Source organism: Carlito syrichta, unplaced genomic scaffold (assembly GCF_000164805.1).
Source record: "Carlito syrichta isolate Samal-C Ts95f unplaced genomic scaffold, Tarsius_syrichta-2.0.1 Scaffold305639, whole genome shotgun sequence".
NCBI lineage: Eukaryota > Metazoa > Chordata > Mammalia > Primates > Tarsiidae > Carlito > Carlito syrichta.
Genome location: NW_007249735.1, coordinates 460,392 through 479,604, shown reverse-complemented (window position 1 = coordinate 479,604; position 19,213 = coordinate 460,392). Strand labels below are relative to the sequence as shown.

Genomic DNA, 19,213 nt, shown 5'->3' with positions numbered 1-19,213 from the left:
AATCTATAAAACAAAAAATGACTAAAATTAAAAAGACAAGCTAACAAGATTGCAGGATCCAAGACATATTTAAGCATAATTTCTATATAATCTAGTAACAAATAGATTCACTGAAAAAAGACAATGCAACACAAGGTTTCTCATGGCCCTATACCTCTGCATTTTAGTTGATTCCTAAGCTCTAGCTACATTTTTGTCTTTGAATGCTGTGGTATATTACCATATATTTACAATAAATTTCCACTGTTGCCTTAGCTAGTTTTGGAGGGTTTGGTGCTTATAAAACAAACAAACCCAGACAATAAAATGGCAAGATGTAGAGATTTTACTATTATAGTTATTTAACGTACAACTTAATATATATATTTATATACATATATTTAGTACCTTTTGTTTCCTAATAATAAAATGGCAAAATGCGTCTTCCAAGAAAAAATTTAGAAAGCATTCAGCATTTTGAGATAATAAGAAGACACTTTATGGGAAATGTAATCTCATTTTGTCCTTTAAATAATTTATTATTTTAGCACAATGTCTTAAGGAAAAGTCATTTTGCTATTTTGGAGTTTTTGAAAATGCCAGGGCAATTACTTTTTTTCCCCCTTAACCAAATTCTCACTTCTATGGCACATATAAAAGGCCATGTGTTAGGTGTATGCTCAAGAAGGGAAAAAAATTGCATTACTTACTTGAACATAATTAGGAACGGAAAAGATAGTCAAAGCAAGGTAGATACTCTCTGGTATATCCCTATGTGTATACAGTTATATATGTTCCCTTTTAATTGTATTTTTTATTGTCAGATCAACCTGTCCTAAATTTTTCCAAAGTATGTGAAACAGAAAATGATTCCCCTAGTCTGGACAGTCAAAGGACCCACTGAGTTTGTGTAACTCAGAGAGGTGCATCCACAACCTCAAGTGTCAGAAAAGTCTGATCATGACCTTCAGCTGTTTTCCTATTTCCACTTCTTCACTACACAAACACATTCATAAGTAACAGAAAACCACAACCATGGCCATGGTTTCTGGTATAACTTAGCAAGTCAGCAGAGGAGTTAAGAAGAATGTGTTTCTTAAAGAACCCTCAACTAAGCTGTGAGCATGTTTATATTGTTTACCATTATGCACACTAACAGCACACCAGTGTTCCAGGGCATGCCAAATTGGGAGTTTCACCTAGAATAGTGCTTCACAATTTTAATGTATTACCTAAGAATTCGTTCGAAATATGTACTTGAGCCGGGCTCGGTGGCTCAGCCTATAATCCCGCACCTTTGGGAGGCTGAGGTGAGTGGATTGCCCCAGCCCGCGGGTTCGAGACCTGCCTGGGCAGGCCAGACCTCATCTCTACAATAAAATAAAAAAATTAGCCGGGCGTGGTAGCGCGCGCCTGTAATTCCAGCTACTCGAAAGGCTGAGGCGGAAGGATCGCCGGAGCCCAGCAGGTCGAGGCTGCGGTGGCCGGGAGCAGCCACTGCACTCCAGTCTGGGTGACAGAGTGAGACTCCAACTCAAAAAAAAAAAAAAAAAAAGAAATATGTACTTGGATACAGGAGGTCTTGTTCTGAGGTGCAGAATTTGATTCTGTGTTACAACCCCCAAGGTAATGTGGATGCTGCTGATTCATAGAACATATGCAGAGGCCAAGACCTAAAAAATAATAATAAATGCGGCTTATTTTTCCTCAAAGCTTTGTAGCCAAGACACTCAAGAGGTATCCACAGAGAATACTAAAACTTATCATCAAAATACAAATGGATTTGAGTCAAATGTTCAGAATTATGGTTTACTAGAAAGTGGAGGCATTGCCATGGTCATGACCACATTTCTCATGAGGGTATTCCTCAAACCTGCTTTACACCTCTGTTCCACAGAGTGTAAATAAATGGATTAAGCACCAGACTTATAAATGTGTAGAAGACAGCTATGATTTGGGGTTCCTTAACAACTTTAGCTGTTGATAGTCTTACATACATGCAGAAGAATGTTCCATAAAACAGGGTGACAGTCATGATGTGGGAACTACAGAAAGAAAAGACCTTGTGCCTTCCCTCTGCTGATTTGACCTGAAGTATGGCAGCAATAAAGAAGGCATAGGACACTAGGATGATGGTGAGGAAGTTGGAGAGGTTGAAACCAGCTGATATGACCATAGCATGTTCTTTGATGTAAGTATCAGACCAAGAAAGCCCAATGAGTGGGTCATCCCAGTAGAAGTGGTTGATGACATTGGACCAAGAGAAGGTTAAGTGGAAGGTCAGGATGACTAGGAGAAACCCATCAGAGAAGTCATAAATGTAAGAAAATGTGGCCAAGCAGGTGCAGACTTGTCTGGACATTTTCACATTGTAGCACAGAGGGTTGCATATGGCCATGTAACAGGCATAGGCCATTGTGGCCAGCAGGTAAAATTCTGCAAGGAGAAGAGCAATAAAAATGTAACACTGTGTAAAACAGCCAGGCAAGAAAATGATCTTCTTTTCTGATAAGAAATTAGTCAGCTTTCACGGGGTTACGTTCAAGGTACAGCACAAATCCACAAAGGCTAAGTTAGTGAGGAAGAAGTGCCTGGGCGTGTGAAGGCGAGAGTCTGGTCTGATGAACATTGCCATTCCCAGGTTGCCTAGGAGGGTAACAAGGTAAGCAACCAGAAACAGCACAAAGAAGAGAAGTTGGAGTTCTGGGTGATCTGTGAGCCCAAGTAAAATGAATTTTGTTATTGCACTGCTATTTGTGTTGGACATTTATTGAGAGTCTGTGACTGTACTTGAAACTGTGGAAATAAAGCAAATATACGGATACAAACCATTGTTCATTACAGTTGAAATCCTTTTTCTCCAAAAATAAATAATCCAAAATGAATTCTACCATAATCCTACTTTGTGTTTCTACTAAGCTTCGATTTCACCTGTCTTTGTATTGAATTACTATTATGTCTCTTTCCTATCTCATACCTGTATCTATACTTATACCTAAAACTATATGTGCAATTGAGCTGTCTCTCTCCTATGCTCCCAATTTTATTTTTTGCCTCTCAATCTCTACATATCCTACAAGGCCCAGATTAAAGGCCACTGTTTTGTGCTGAATTTCTCATCCTACTCTCTTCAGACATTAGACTTGAATTCATCTCTTTCTGCTCTATGCTTCCAGCACAACCTGAATACCTCTTACTTATTCTTTAATGTATAGCATCAATAATGTGTCTACTTCGGCTTCTTCATATATTAGTTCTTCAAGGACCGGGGCAAAGTCCAGTTTATCATTGTACTGTGACTGCTCAGCACACATTCATATACTGCAATGAAAAAGAAAAAAAATCACAAAGTAGTGTAAACATGAAAAAATAAATGGCTTGCAATGTTTTACTTATTTCTACACCGAGCTTTGCATGATGTCATGTATTAAGGAGCTTTGCATGATGTCATGTATTAAGGAGCTTTGTATGATGTCATGTATTAAGGAGAATTAAATGCTTTTTGAAATTTCATGCACAAAGCAATTTATTGGGATACTTGTTAATCAAGCAAATTCATGGTTTGTTTCAGAAGGTCTTATGTGGGGCACTGGGATCTTTAAATTTAACATTTATCCATAGGTTTTGAATGCAAATGTTCCCAGATCACACTTTGGAAAGGCATAGTCATAATGTCTCAATGAGCATAAGTCAAACAAATGAAAAAAAATTGGCCAATAAATGAATTATCACATAATATTGTGAGGATGGCTACAGCAATGACTTGAAGAGTTTATAAAGAAAATAAATTAAGTCTGGCATAGATGGTATTTAAGCTGCTAAACACAACTTGTATCAAACAAGAGGTATTATAATTCCCTCTGGCTTTTATTTCTCTACCCATAGCAAATAGTGTCAAATTCCCTCCTTTCTCTCAAGATGTTTTTATTTTTTCCCCTTTGTCTAGTACTTAAAGTCTTTTTTTTCCCCACAATTTGCTCAACTCTTGTCTAATTTCAGAATGAGTCACCACACATACTCTAAGTTTTAGAAGGTCAGTAATCAAGTATGTCTTTGCTGTTGATGAACTTCCTTAACCAGAACAGTAAGTACTTAATAAAAATGTGTTGAGTACAACAATAATAATTAGTACTAGCATATATGCATCTACATATCATATCCATATATATTAGATTGCATTTCTAAGCCCTGTACATGCAGTAACAAATTGAATACAACACCCTGTATGATAGCTATTTTCATTATCCTCATGTCACTATTGTTAAAAATTAAGTACAAAAATGATAATCAGAAAAAGGTAACACTGCTAGTGGGTACAAGATCTGATATAAGAACTCAAGTTTGTATCAGGTACCTTTATTAGTTGCTGTTATAATATAGCATGCACCTCTTTGCACAGAGTCAGACAGAAGACATGTCTTCTTTCAAAGCTTAAAATAAAGATTTTTGTTTCCCACCGATCTTCAAAGATGAAGAAAATCTAAATTTTAAAAAATTTTATTTTAAAGATGTGAGTTACAATTCAGAGTTAGGTATACAAATGATTATTGTACAGGTAAATTTTGGGCCTCACTTTGGTCCCCACTTCACCTGGTTTGAGATCAGGTACCATGTTGATGAAGTGTGCTCCTCCTTTCCCCTGGAAGTTTCCCACTACTGCCAATCCCTTTCTTGCAGTATTATAATAATTGTTCAGGATTCACTTTTGAGTGAGAACATGTGGTACTCAGTTCTTTGTTTCTGTGGTAGATCACTGGGTAATATAGACTCTAAATCCATTCAAGTTGCTGTGAAGTTCATAATTTTGTTCTTCTTTATGGTTGTGTAATATTCCATCGTGTATATTTACCACTTTTTAAAATCCAACCCATTTTTCAATGGGCAGCACGGTGGGTTCCATGTTTTTGCTATTGTGAATGATGCTGCAATAAATATGCTTGTGCAGGTATCTTTTTCATAGAGTGATTTGAGATCCTCTGGGTATATTCCCAGAAGGGAGATTGCTGAGGCATATGGAAGGTCAATTTTTAGATCTTTTAGGAATCACCACACTGTTTTCCACAGAGGTTGTATTAGTTTACACTCCCACCAACAGTATAGAAGTGTTCCCTTTTCCCTGCATCCTCTCCAGCATCTGTTGTTTTTTGAGTTATTGATGATGGCCATCCTGACTGGAGTTAGGTGGTATCTCAGTATGGTTTTAATTTGCATTTCTTTGATGATTAGTGAGGCTATACATTTTTTCATATATCTGTTGGCTGCTCATATGTCTTCTTTTAAGTGTCTATTCATATCTTTTGCCCACTTTTTAATAGAGTTGTTTGTTTTTTTCTTTTAGGCATATTTGAGTTCCTTATAGGTCTGGTAACCAATTCTTGATCAAAACCCCAAATGCTCATACCATAAGAGAAAAGATAGAAAAGTGGGACCTCATCAAACTGAAAAGTTTCTGTGAAGCAAAAGGAAGAGTCAAGAGAGCAGGGAGACAGCCCACAGAATGGGGCTGTATATCTGACAAAGGCCTAACATCTAGGATCTACAAGAAAACCTGATTTTTATTTTATTTTATTTTATTTTATTTTATTTTGAATTGGAGTCTTACTCCTTCACCCAGGCTGAAGTGCAGTGGCACACTCACAGCCACTCTAGCATTGACCTGCTGGGCTCCAGCAATCCTTCCACCTCAGCCTTCCAAGTAGCTGAATCTACAGACGTGCACTACCACGCTCGGCTAATTTTGTATTTATTGTAGAAACTTGTCTCGCCAAGTTGCCCAGGCTGGTCTCGAACCCACGGGCTCAGGCAATCCACTTGCCTTGGCCTCCCAAAGTGCTGGAATTACAGGTTGAGACACCAAGTCTGGCCAAAAACCTGATTTTTAAGAATGGTACATATATATATATATAATTTGTGGGCCTCAGTTTGAAGTTCTAGTATAATTTCTCTTGACAAAAAATACAGAAAGTGTTTTCTGTATACAAGGACTTGTTTTTCTGAAGTACATCTATTTTTTCAGTCTCTGATTAAGGAAGTCTCTTGATGCCTCTCTAAGCTGTAAAGTGTATATATACATATATATATATACATACCAGGATGTGGGAGGTGGGGACCAGCTCTAAATGTAAATTTCATAAGTGTTGAGGAGTAGCAGTAGTGAGTGTTACATCTGAGATGACCCTCTTAGATTTACTAGAACACTTGAGATCAGGAAGCTAATCATACACCTGTCATCTTTTCTATAATTTCTAATGTATCAGTGTTTGCCATATGGGTTCTATGGAGGGCACACAGAGTTTTCATCTTGAATTTCCTTTTTTTATTTAATTCCCTTTTTTGTTAATTACTTCCCACTTAACATGAGATATATCCTCATTGTAAGTGCACAATGCATTATTGTTAACGAGAGGCACAATGTTTTAAAACAGATCTATATAACTTAATCATCTCACACAAACTAAACTTTATACCTAGTGTACAGAAACTCCCTGTGTCTCCCTCTCACAGCCTCTGCTTCTATGAGTTTGACTATTACAGATACCTCTTGTAAGTGGAATCATGCTTTATTTGTCCATTTGTGACTGACTGGTTTATTTCACTTAGCATAATGTCCTTCAGGATCATCCACGTTGATATATATGGCAGGTTATTCTTTGTTTAAGACAATAATATTCCTTTGTATGTATGTACCATGTGTTCTTATTCATTCACAAACATCTGAGTTGTTTCCCATACTATTTTGAATAATGCTGCTGTGAATATGAGAGTGCAGATATCTCTTCACTATCCTGATTTCAGTTCCTTTTAATATACCCAGAAAGTGGAATTGCTGGATTATATGGTAGCTCAATTTTCAATCTTTTGAGGAACTTCCATACTGTTTTGCATAGCTGCTGCACCATTTCGCATTCCTCCCAGCCATGTAAGTGAATTGCAAATTTTCCACATACTCAACAACATTGATCAGCTTTTGCTTATTTGAAAATAGCCAGCCTAACAGGTGTGAGTAGATATCACGTGGTTTTGATTTGTGCTTCCCCAGTGATTAGTGATGTTGAACATCTTTTCATATACCTGCAGGCAACTTGTATGCCTTTTTTGGAGAAAGGTCTATTCAAGTACATTGCTCTTTTTTTTTTTTTTTTAATTGAAAGGTTTTTTTGTGGTCTTATTTTTGACTTTTGAATACTAGGAGTCCCTCATATATTTTGGATATTACTCTCTATCATATATATGGTTTGCAAATATTCTCTTCCATCCTATAAGTTTCTTTTTAACTTTGTGCAAACGTTTTTTAGGTTGATGTGGTCCCACTTGCTTGTTTCTGTTTTTATTGCCTGTGCATTTGTTGTCATCTGTAAGAAATCACAGTCATATCCAATGTCATGAAACTTCCCCACTATGGAGAAGAAACAGCCTTTCCCCGTTGTGTATCCATGGCACTTTTGTTGAAGATCATTTGACTGTATATGTGTGTTTATTTCTGAAACCTCTATTATCTTCCATTGGTCTATATATCTGTTATGGTCTATATCTCAGTAGCAATAATGACATTTTTAATTACTGTAGCATTATAATATTTGGAAATAAGAAAAGGTAGTGCTTCCATCTTTGTTCTTTTTTCTCAATATTGTTTTGACTATTTGTGGTTCCATCTGAATTTTAGGATCTCTATTTCTGTAACAGTGTCAATAGTATTTTCGTGGGGATTGTTTTGAATCTGTAGGTCAATTTGGATTTTTTACTGTATCTCTGTTGTATTGTATACTTCTTTATGTTAAGCATTAATGTTGAATGGAGTTCAAGAGAGGAAAATTGGCATAGTTCCATGGAAAGTATAATGCAAGTACATTATTTTTATTGTTGATCATAATAGTGTATTATGAACCTAGTCCAGAAGTATTAGTATTTACTCTGATTTCAATGCCAATGTAGAAACCAGAAAAAATATTGTATGAGTTAATATATCTCTGAAATCATAAACAAAGCATATTTTTGCATGCTAATAAGTCTACTTGAACTAATCTCAATTATATGAATCATCGGTTAGATCCAAGAATCTAAAAAGTGATTCCTTATATCTTCCTCTAATGCATAAGAAGAAGTGATCTTATGTCACTAGTGAAAATGAGAACATTTCTCCTTACATGAAAGACCATAAAGTCACATACCTGTACTTAAACTTACCATCTATTTATTCATTCAAAAACTCATCCCTGAATATTAACTGACCACCCAAACTATTATACAGAGTTTAATATTTTTGCAAGAGTTACCAAGTTGAAATCAATATAAATTGTTTTTCAGAGCATTTACAGTCTGATAGACAAAGTAGAAAATCTGGAAAAGGGGGAAAATGACACAAGAGAAACAGAGACTACTCCAAGAGGCTTTCAGAAAAAGACTTAATGTATTGCTAAGAAGGTAAAACTGCCAGGGAAGTGGTTGTTTGTTTTTGTTGTTGTTTTTCTCAGAAACAGACAATATCCTAGAAATGCACAGGTTTTCCCTGACATTATGAACACTTTGCTTCTTTTTCTCTTTCTTCTGTGTCATCTTTCTGTTTATATGTAACAACATAATGCTATGGTTAGTATTTTACAACAAATAGCTTCTGCAGGAAGCCTAATTAAATGCTGAATTCACCATGTTAAACCTAAATCCTTACATCATCTCAGAGATACTCCAGTTCACCCCCTAATAAATTTCACTATTACAAGGATACTGCCTGTTCAAATTGGACATCTGGTTCCTTTCTGTGAGGTTAGGGTTTTAGATTTATGTATTCGGGTTCTTTGTTTAAATTTAACAGTAGACAAAACCTATAGTGAAGGTTTTGTACTTAAATTATGCCTCAAACTGAATTTTAAAAGAAACGAAGGTGAAAGATAATTCAAGAATTAGTAGGCTAATCCTAATTTTCTTATCGTCAGTAGCCTTCAGTCATGCAATAATTTAATAGTGGAGGCTTGGTTAATATCAATACTTTACTCATGACTCCTAACATACCAGGCATCCCAGAGAGAATTGTATGTTTTTCTCCTTCAGGATTTATTTTATCTGCATAAGATTTAATGAACAACCATGCTCATAAGAAATTCCATGCCTCAACCAGTAGAAAATAAGAGGCCAATGTAGATTAGGCATTCTAACAATATCATTATTATTCTGTAATCAATCAAAAACTGAACATTGATCTACATCTTTTAATTTGCACTATAGAATAAAGAATTTAGCAATAGGTGTAAACCCCTCTAAATAGGCATCTCATGGTAAAATGTTCTTTTTCTGCTGTACTGAGATTAAGACATCTGGTATTGCAGAAAGTTTCTTACAATAAATCAGTAAAGAAGCTATGTGGTTAAAATACTTTTAGTTGGTTTGGTTCATGGGAACCTTGGCTGAGAAGCACATTTTAGTCTCTTGGTATCAGCCTCCTGGTATTCACTATGATACTCTCCCTGATATACTTTATCCTTTCAAGTGTCTTAAATGCTTATATGCAGTCATCCACTGTGTGTTAAGTGGTTTCATTTTGAGTAGAATAGGAAGCACATTTTAAAAAATCATTCAACTTAACTGACACCATGGCTTTTGAATTCTGTACTGGGATCAAATATGTTCATTATGATGGTGATGGAGAGTGCTATTAGTGCCCAAGATTTTGGTTAAGCTCTCAAGATTGAGAGACTGATCAAAAGAAGGGAACTATTAATTTAAATGAGCAGGACATTGGCCTGAGGCTATCTCTGTACTACAGACATGTAATACATATAGTATATGTAGTATTCTTGCTAAAAATTTGTCCCATAGTTGGAATATATTTAACCCACATGTCTCCTGACTTTTTTTTATGAATCTAAAAACAATCAGATAATCTACACACTTACACAGTTGTTCAATCTTGCAGTGTGGGGTCAATATTTTAAGAATACTAAAATAGGTTTTTGAAAATGCAGGACAGAAATCTGAGCACAAACAAATCACAAAAAGTTTATTCAACTCAAATTGCCTTTTTAGTTGAGCTTGGAAATATATTGTTGAATCTTATAATGAAAAAGGAAGAAAGTACAGGCACCTGGACTGAATAGAAATAAAGCAAGCCTCTTTTGATCATCTTTTTTTATAGGTAGAATATAAAAGTCAAACTCATAGAAGCAGAAAGTAGAAAGGTGGTTTCAGAGGGTAGAGAACAGGGGAAGGGGATCGGGAGAGGAATGCCAAAGAATGCAAAATACCAGTTAGACAGGAGAATTAGATTCAAGAGATCTGTTGTATAACATGGTGACTAAAACAGTAACAATGCACTGTACATTTCAAATTGCAAGACCAAAGGTTTTAACTGTTCTCATCATACAAAAAATAACAAATATATGAGGTAATCATGTTAATTTGCTCAATTTAGCTATGTTACAATGTATGCCTATGTCAAAATATAATGGTGTGTACCATAAATATATATAATTCTTATTAATCAATATAAATAAATAAATATATTTGAAAATGTATTTCTTAAAAAATTAAGAGAGACAGCACAAAAATTAACAGAATATGAAATAAGCATTATGAAATAAGTAATAAATTAATAGAAATTATTCTGACATTTAGATACAAATTGCAGCAAAATTTTAAAATTACACCCGTAGCAAAATTCATTAAGAAAAAGAGATATACTTTTTAATAGTCATAATTAATGTTCATAAATTATTTGATAATCCGATTAATACATAATAATGAACTACATCAATATTTTTAAAAAATAAATTTTTCTGCGTATTTTACAAGAAACACTATCACAGCTGAAAATGACATCAAATACATAATAGACCACTATAACAAAAATGTCAATCACAAACTGGTTGATAAACATAACGAATTAAAAGAGAGAATAAGATTAGACACTGCACAAAATACAAATGCTAGTGATCTGAACTTTTACATTACACAAGTGAAAATGTTTCACTGAGATTTTTCCAGATTTGACCAAAAAATTCTAAAAATTTTCATGACAGTGAAATTAGGGGAAAAGAACATTTTAAAACCACCAAAAACAAAATCCAAATCAAAATAAAACAAATTCCAAGCAGCCAAAACAGTTGCAAAACTAAAGTGTTTGCTCTTTTACTAGAAAATAAAGTGATAAATTGTCATCATATGAAGAAGTGATCAAAGTGATGTAGCCAAAAATGTAGTAGAAAAAACTATTATAGGCATGGAGTTCAGACATTAAATATTAGAAAAATGATATTTTTCTACATTTGATCATCTTTATGGTATTTTTACATTTTCTTTTATTTGACAATAACAGCTTCTAATATTAGGCAATATTAAGTCTTCCAATCATTGAGCAAGAGGATGTTCAAGAGTGTATTGTTCAATTGCCATATTTGTGAATTTGTTGGTTTTCATTTTGTTATTCATTTTTATTTTTATTTATTTATTTAATTTTTTTAATCAGTATTTTTTATTATGATGTTTTGGGGTACAGTTAAGGGTTAGGTATACAATTACATTTCATTCAGGCACCCTGTTGATAAGAGGTGTTTCCTCGTCCCCAGACAGATATTTGCTACTGTTAATCCCATCTCCCCATAGTTTCCCAGTACCGTCAGTCATTTTCTTATAGTATTACATTGGATGTTCAAGGTCCATTATATGAGTGAGAACATGTGATACTCGGATCTTTGTTTCTGTGAGAGGTCACTCAGTATTAGTTTCTTTCAGTTTGGTCATAATAATCTGTGGAATTTAAATTTGTAAAAATTTGCTAAGACTTGGTTTGTGGTCTAACTATCCAAGAGAATGGTTCATGAGCTACTGAGGTTTGTGTATTCTGTTGTTGTGTTGAGGTCTCTATTTCTCCCATGGGTATTTTTTTTAGTGCTTTCAAGTCTTCTGTCCCCTTATAAATATTCTGTCTTGTTTTGCTATTTAATACTCAGAGAAATATATTGAAGTATTCTGCTATTATTATTTTACTGTCTACTTATTGCTCCAACACTGTCAATGTTTGCTTTATATATTTGAAAACTGATTTACACACACACATATTTGTCATATATTCCCAGTGAACCTTTGTCCTATCTGAGTTTTGACTTTAAAAATATTTCGTGAAAAATGACAGCTTTTAACTTAAAATGTATTTTGCCTAGAATAATTGTGACTCATTCTCCTCTCATTTGGATAACAGTTTGCATGGATTATATTTTTTCTATACAGCTACTTTCGGTCTATTTTTCTCAGTAGATCTAAATTAAATCTCTTTTAGACAGAATGTAGTTGGACCTTTTTTAAGGTTTTGAAGTTTTTACATTTAATTTATGAGTTTTGATTTGGAAGATTAATTACATAAATATTTAAATAATTCTCTGAAAGGGAAGGACTTCCTATTGCCATTATATTTTTTATTCTTGTAGATATTTGTCCCTCTTTCCTCTCTTTTCATCTTCTTTTGTGTCTTGTTAATCTTTGTGTTGACATACTTTGATTCCTTTATTACTTTATTGTGTACAGGTATTTTTTGTGTGATATTAAAGTTACCTTAATATATTTTAAAGTAATAATAATGTTAGTTGTATACAAAAATGTTTCTTTTCTGTTCCCTTTTTTTCAAGCTTTTTTTTACATCTTTTTTCATTTGAGAACTTCTAACTCATTATTTACTTTTGTATCTTAGCTCCACAATTTGTTTATTTTTATATTGTGCTTGTGTTGGTATTCTCATTTTATTCAATTTCTGCATTCTTATTTTACTCAGCATCATTCAGGTGACTATTTTCAATTTTTTTCAGGTAATTTATTCATCTCAATTCCTTTAGTGTTGATTTAAGGATTTATTTTTTTGTTTATTACTGGTCCATGTTACCCTGATACTTTATGTATATATATAGCAATTTTTGGTTAACAAGATTTTCTTTTAAAGTTATCTGTCACAGTCTTTATAAAGTCGCTTGGCCCTGGGGAAGTCTAATACCAGCTGACCAGGGAAGAGATTCTCAAAGCTGTTATAAGAATGTGTCTTTTCTGGAATGTGTGTTTATTTTTTAGTTAAAGAGATCTGACCATGTATTTTCTTAAGAATCTCAGCAGACTAAATCTGCCATTTCAAGATACGGCCACTTTTTTCTGCTTCTGTGACATAGGAAACAAAAACAGGTGTTTGGAAAGGTCTTAAAAGTCAGAAGTATGGGCACATGGAGAAGCCAGTAATTAGGAATTGACTCCTAAGGACCATGCTGTACTGGGGAGAAGAAAGGGCTGTAATAGGTAAAAGTAACAAACTTTCATTCCATTTCTATGGGGCTCTTGGCATTGTGCTTACCTGGGGTGCTGCAAACTCTTACCTGGCCTTTAGAATTCTCACAAAGGCATTTTGGTCGGTACATTTTTGTTAACTTTATATGTCTATATAGAAATTAGGGCCTGCAGTTTTATTATGACTTCTTGTTAATATGTTTGGTATGTTTTTATATATTAAGTTTGTACTGTATGTTCATTTTATGCTAGTAAGTTATATAATTTGCCATTTTAAATTTATTTTAGCTATATCCTCTGATTAAACTCAAGACCTTTTGCCAGAGCAAGATAACAGATTCAATTCAAAAAGTGCTGCTGAGAAGATACGAAAGCTGTAGGCTTAAGAATTTGCACCTCAAGAAAGACTAGGAAAGTGTGGTGAAGTGTAAGGGGCAGAAATGATGTTATAATGGGCCTAACTAATGTTTATCCACTACCTCAGTGTAATATTTTAGTGTAATACATAAGGTGAGTCTTAAGCAAATTTTCAAATCTAAATAGTCATAATCTTGCTCAAACCTTTCAAATCATAAGAGAATTCATATTGAATATAGACCCTACAAATGTAAAGAATGTGGCAAATCTTTTAAATCTCACTCAAACCTTTTATTTATTTATTTATTTATTGAGTCAGGGAAATTTATACTGATAAAAAGTGTTACAAACACAATCACTATTGAAAAAAATTCACACGATATGAGCCTTAACAAGTGCAGAATAGTATTTATACTACAGAAAAAAAACAGTACAAATGTAAAGACAGGTGCAATACCTTTACTTATGTCACAGGCCTTACTGTACACAGGAAAACTTATACTGGAGGAAAAACTTCAACGACTGCTCCAACCTTATTTAACTTCGGAAGATTTGTACAGGGTTGAAACCTACAAATGCAATAAATGTAGAAAAACACTTGTCAAAAATGCTTGTGTGAGATTTAAAAGATTTGCCACACTCTTGTTAGAATGGCAGAAAAGAAAATGAAAATATTATATAATCCAGCAATTGTACTATTAGCTATATATCAAATAATAAGTGAATTCAGTATGTTCAGAGACATCTGTAATCACATGTTCACTGCAGTACTATTTACAATAGCCAAGATATACAATCAACCTAAGTACCTACCACTGAATAAATGAAGAAAATGTGGTATATATGTACAATGAAATTCCATTCAAACTGAGTAGCTAGGCAGAAGCTTTTAAGTTTGGAGTAACTTTTTCTATTTTTCCTTTTGTTCCCTAGGATTTTAAGGTTAAATCCAAATAATTATTACTTAGACCAAAGTCCAGGGGTTTTCTTGTAGGAGATTTAATAGATTCAGAGTTTCAGGTCTTACATTTAAGTATTTAATCCATTTTGAGTTGATTTTTGTATATGATTTAAGATAAGATTTCATTTCAATTTTGTGCATGTGGATATCCAGTTTTCCCAACACCATTTATGGAAGAAACTATTTTATCTCATTGTGTGTTTTCATCATCTTTCTCTAAAATTTGTTAGATGTGAATGCATTGATTTCTTTCTGGATTCTATTTGGCTCCATTGGCCTATGTGTATGTTTTTATGTCTATACAATACTGTTTTGTTTAATGCAGTTTCATAGTATATTTAAAAGTCAGTCAGTGTGTTGCCTCCAGCTTTGTTCTTTTATTCGGTTGTTTTAGCTAATGAGAGTCTTTTGCCATACCATAAAAATTTTAGATATTTAAAAATTTACATGAAAGAGTGTCTTTGGTTTCTAAAATTATCTTTATTATCTTCTTTATTTCAATAGCTTTGGTGATAGAAATAGATTTTGGTTTGGGCTTTAAGTGTACCTCATGCCTCCACCTATACACATTATACCACTCTCTATGTCTTTGCAGATTCTTAGTTTACCTCCCATTTATAAATGAGAACGTGAGATGTTTGTTTTTCTGTTTCTGAGTTACTTCACTCAGGATGATGTTCTGCAGTTCCCTCCAAGTTGTTGCAAAAGACATTATTTCATTCTTTTTGATAGCCGAATAGTATTCCATAGTGTATATATACCATATTTTCTTTATCCACTGATCAGTTTGTGGGCACTTAGGTTGATTCCACATCTTTGCAATTGTGAATTGTGCTGCAATGAATACGCAAGCACAGGTGTCTTTAATATAGTGACCTCTGTTACTTTGGGGAGATACCTAGTAGTAAGATTGCTGAATCAAATGGTAGATCTACTTTTAGTTTTTTGAGAAATCTCCTTACAAATTTCCATAGAGGTTGTACTAATTATTACACTCCCAACAATAGTGTATACGTATTCCCTTTTCTCTGCATCGGTATCTATTGTTTTTTGATTTTTTATTAATGGCCATTCTGACTGGTATAAAGTGGTATTTCATTGTGGTTTTGACTTGCCTCTCCCCAATAATGAGTGATGTTGAGCATTTTTTAATATGTTCGTTGGTCATTTGTAGATCTTCATTTGAGAAATAGCTGTTCATGTCATTTGCCCTCTTTTCAATGGGGTTATTTGCCTTTTTCTTGCTGATTTGAATTATTTGTAAATTCTGGATTTTAGTCCTTTGTCAGATGTATAGTTTGGGAATATCTTCTCCCATTCTGTAGGTTGATATTTTCTTTGTTGATTACATATTTTTTTGTGCAGAAGTTTTTAATTTATAAGTCCCCTATATAAGAAAGAGTTTCATTCTGAGAGTTCATTTGTAAGTCCAATTTGTTCATATATCCAACAGTTAGCCTAGGTACAAACTAACATAATTGGCTATATAGTACTGTACTGTAATAAGGTTACAATATTTTTCATACAAATACATAAAAAACAAACACAAAAATATTATACAATATTGTACAGTAAAGTACTCAAAAGCACAACCACTTTTAGAGGATGCATACATGTGACCAGGTATGCCAAACACGTGAGCTAACAGGTAATTGGGCATGAAAATGCAAATTTGCATCTTTAAAAGTTCTCAACTTGAAGGTCTGTATGTAGGGAACTTACTGTAATTAAGTCTCACTTATTTATTTTTGTTTTCGTGGCATTTGCTTTTGGGGTTTTAGCCATAAATTATTTGCCTAGGCTGATGCCCAGAATAATTTTTCCTAGATTTACTTCTAGGATTTTTATGGATTCAGGTCTGACATTTAATTCTTTAATCCATTTTGAGTTAATTTTTGCATCTGGGGAGAGATAATGATCTAGTTATATTTTTCACATGTAACTATCCAGTTTTCTGAGCACCATTTGTTGAATAAGGTGTCTTTTCCCAAACATATGTTTCTGTCTGCTTTGTCAAAGATCAGTTGATTGTAAGTATTTGGATTTATTTCTGCATTCTCTATTCTGTTCGATTGATCCATATGTCTGCTCTTGTATCAGTATCATCCTGTTTGGGTTACTACAGTCCTGTAGTATAATTTGAAGTCAGGTAATGTGATGCCTCCAGTTTTGTTTGTTTTGCTTAGGATTGCTTTGACTATTCTTGGTCTTGTTTGGTTCCATATGAGTTTTAGGATTTTTTTTCTAATTCTATAAAAATGACATTGGAGCCGGGCTCGGTGGCTCAGCCTGTAATCCCGTGCCTTTGGGAGGCTGAGGTGAATGGATTGCCTGAGTTCGAGACCCGCCTGGGCAGGCAAGACCTCATCTCTACAATAAATCAAAAAATCAGCCGGGTGTGGTAGCGCGCACCTGTAATTCCGGCTACTCGGAAGGCTGAGGCGGAAGGATCGCCGGAGCCCAGCAGGTCGAGGTTGCGGTGGCCGGGAGCGGCCACTGCACTCCAGTCTGGGCGACAGAGTGAGACTCCAACTCAAAAAAAAAAAATGACATTGGTAGTTTGACAGAGATTGTGTTGAATCTGTAGATTACTTTCAGTAATATGGTAATTTTAACAATGATTCTTCCAATTCATGAGCTTGGGATGTTTCTCCATTTGTTTGTGTCCTCTACAATTTCTTTTTCTCCTTTGTGTGTGTGTGTGTGTTGGAGTCTCACTCCATTTCCCAGGCTGGAATGCAGTGGCACACTCATGGCCACCCCAGCATCAACCTGCTGGACTCAGGTGATCCTTCTGCCTTAGCCTTCCGAATAGCTGGAACTTCAGGCATGCGCTACCACACCCAGTTAATTTTTTAAAATTTTATTGTAGAGACAAGATCTTGCCAAGTTGCCCGGGCTGATCTCGAACTCATGGGCTCAGGCAATCCACTCACCTTGGTCTCCCAAATTGCTGTGATTACAGGCTGAGACACCAAACCCAGTCTACAATGTCTTTCATCAAGAGTTTTGTAGTTCTCCTTGTAGAGATCTTTCACCTCCTTGGTTAAATATATTCCTAGGTATTTTAGGTTTTGGTTGCTATTGTAAATGGAATTGAGTTCTTGATTTGATTCTCAGCTTGGTCACTATTGGTGTATAGTAGTGCTATGGATTTGTGTGTGTTGAATTTGTATCCTGAAACATTACCGAATTCATTTATCAAGTCCAGAAATCTTTTCAATGAGTCTTTACAATTCTCTATGTATAGAGTCTTTACAATTCTCTATGTATAATATCATATCATTGGCATACAGAGATGATTTGATTCTTTCTTTTCCAATTTGGATATGCTGTATTTTTTTTCTTGCCTGAGTACTCTGGCTAGACTTCCAATGCTATGCTGAATAGGAATAGTGAAAGTGGGCATCCTTGCCTTGTTTTTAGTTCTGAGTGGGATGTGTTCAGCTCTTCTTTATGATGACACTGGATTTGTCATACATGACTGGGTTTGTCATACATGACTGTTTCTTCTATGCTTATTTTGCTGAGCATTTTTATCATGAAGCGATGCTGGATTTTATCAAATGCTCTTTATGTGTCTGTTGAAATAATTATATCATATTTATGGATATATTATATAACATATATAAATAATTATATAATTTTTAAAATTTAAGTAGTGGATCATGTTTATTGACTTGCATATGTTGAACTACCCTTGCATACCTGGGATAAAACCTACTTGGTTGTAGTGTATTTATATGTGTGTTCTGTTGTATTTGGTTTGCTATTATTTTGCTGAGGCTTTTGGTGTCTAAGTTTATAAGGGATATTGATCTGTAGTTGTATTTTTTTGTTGTGTTTTTTTTCCCCTTACCTTGATATCAGAGTAATACTGACCTCACAGAATGAGTTAGAGACGATTTCTTCCTCTTCAATCTTGTGGTATAGCTTCAGTAAAATTGGTACCCATTTTCCTCTGAAGGTCTGGTAGAATTCAGCTATGAGTACATCAGGTCCTGGACTTTTTTTTGTTGGAAGACTCCTAATTATTATTTTAATCTTGCTACTCATTACTGGTCTGTTCAGGGTTTCTATTTCTGATTCAAAATTGGGGGTTGTATGTTTCCAAGAATTTATTCATTTCCTCTAGATTGTCTAGTTTGTTTTCATAGGGTGTTCATAATAGTCTTGGATGATCTTTTAGGTTTCCATCTTATTGGTTGTAATGTTTCCATTTTTATTTCTGATTGTGCCAATGTGAATACTCTCTTTTTATTTCTTAATTATTATAGATAGTGGTCTATTAATTTTGTTTATTTTTTCAAAGAACCAACTTTCTGTTTCATTGACCCTTTGTATTTTTTTATTTCAATTTCATTTCGTTCTCCTCTGATTTTCATTATTTATTTTCTTCTGCTAGTTTTGGGCTTGATTTGTTAGTGCTTTTCTCATTCCTTGAGGCGTACTGTTAGGTTGTTTATATGGAATTGTTGAGTCTTATTAATGTAGGCCTTAAGCACTATGTTTTCCTCTCTGCACAGCTTTGGCTGTGTCCCAGATGTTTTGATAACGTCTTTTGTTGTTGTCATTTGTTTGAGGAATTTTTAAATTTCCATCTTCATTTCCTTGTTGACTCAAAAATCATTCAGGAACAGATTGTTTAACTACCATTTTGGGGGA

The 19,213-nt window shown here is 34.3% G+C and overlaps 1 pseudogene; it reads right to left on the bottom strand.

Annotated features, from left to right (window-relative positions):
• Positions 1-1,781: 1,781 nt before the first annotated feature.
• LOC103264276 lies at positions 1,782-2,746 on the bottom strand (annotated as a pseudogene).
• Between the last annotated feature and the right edge of the window lie 16,467 nt (positions 2,747-19,213).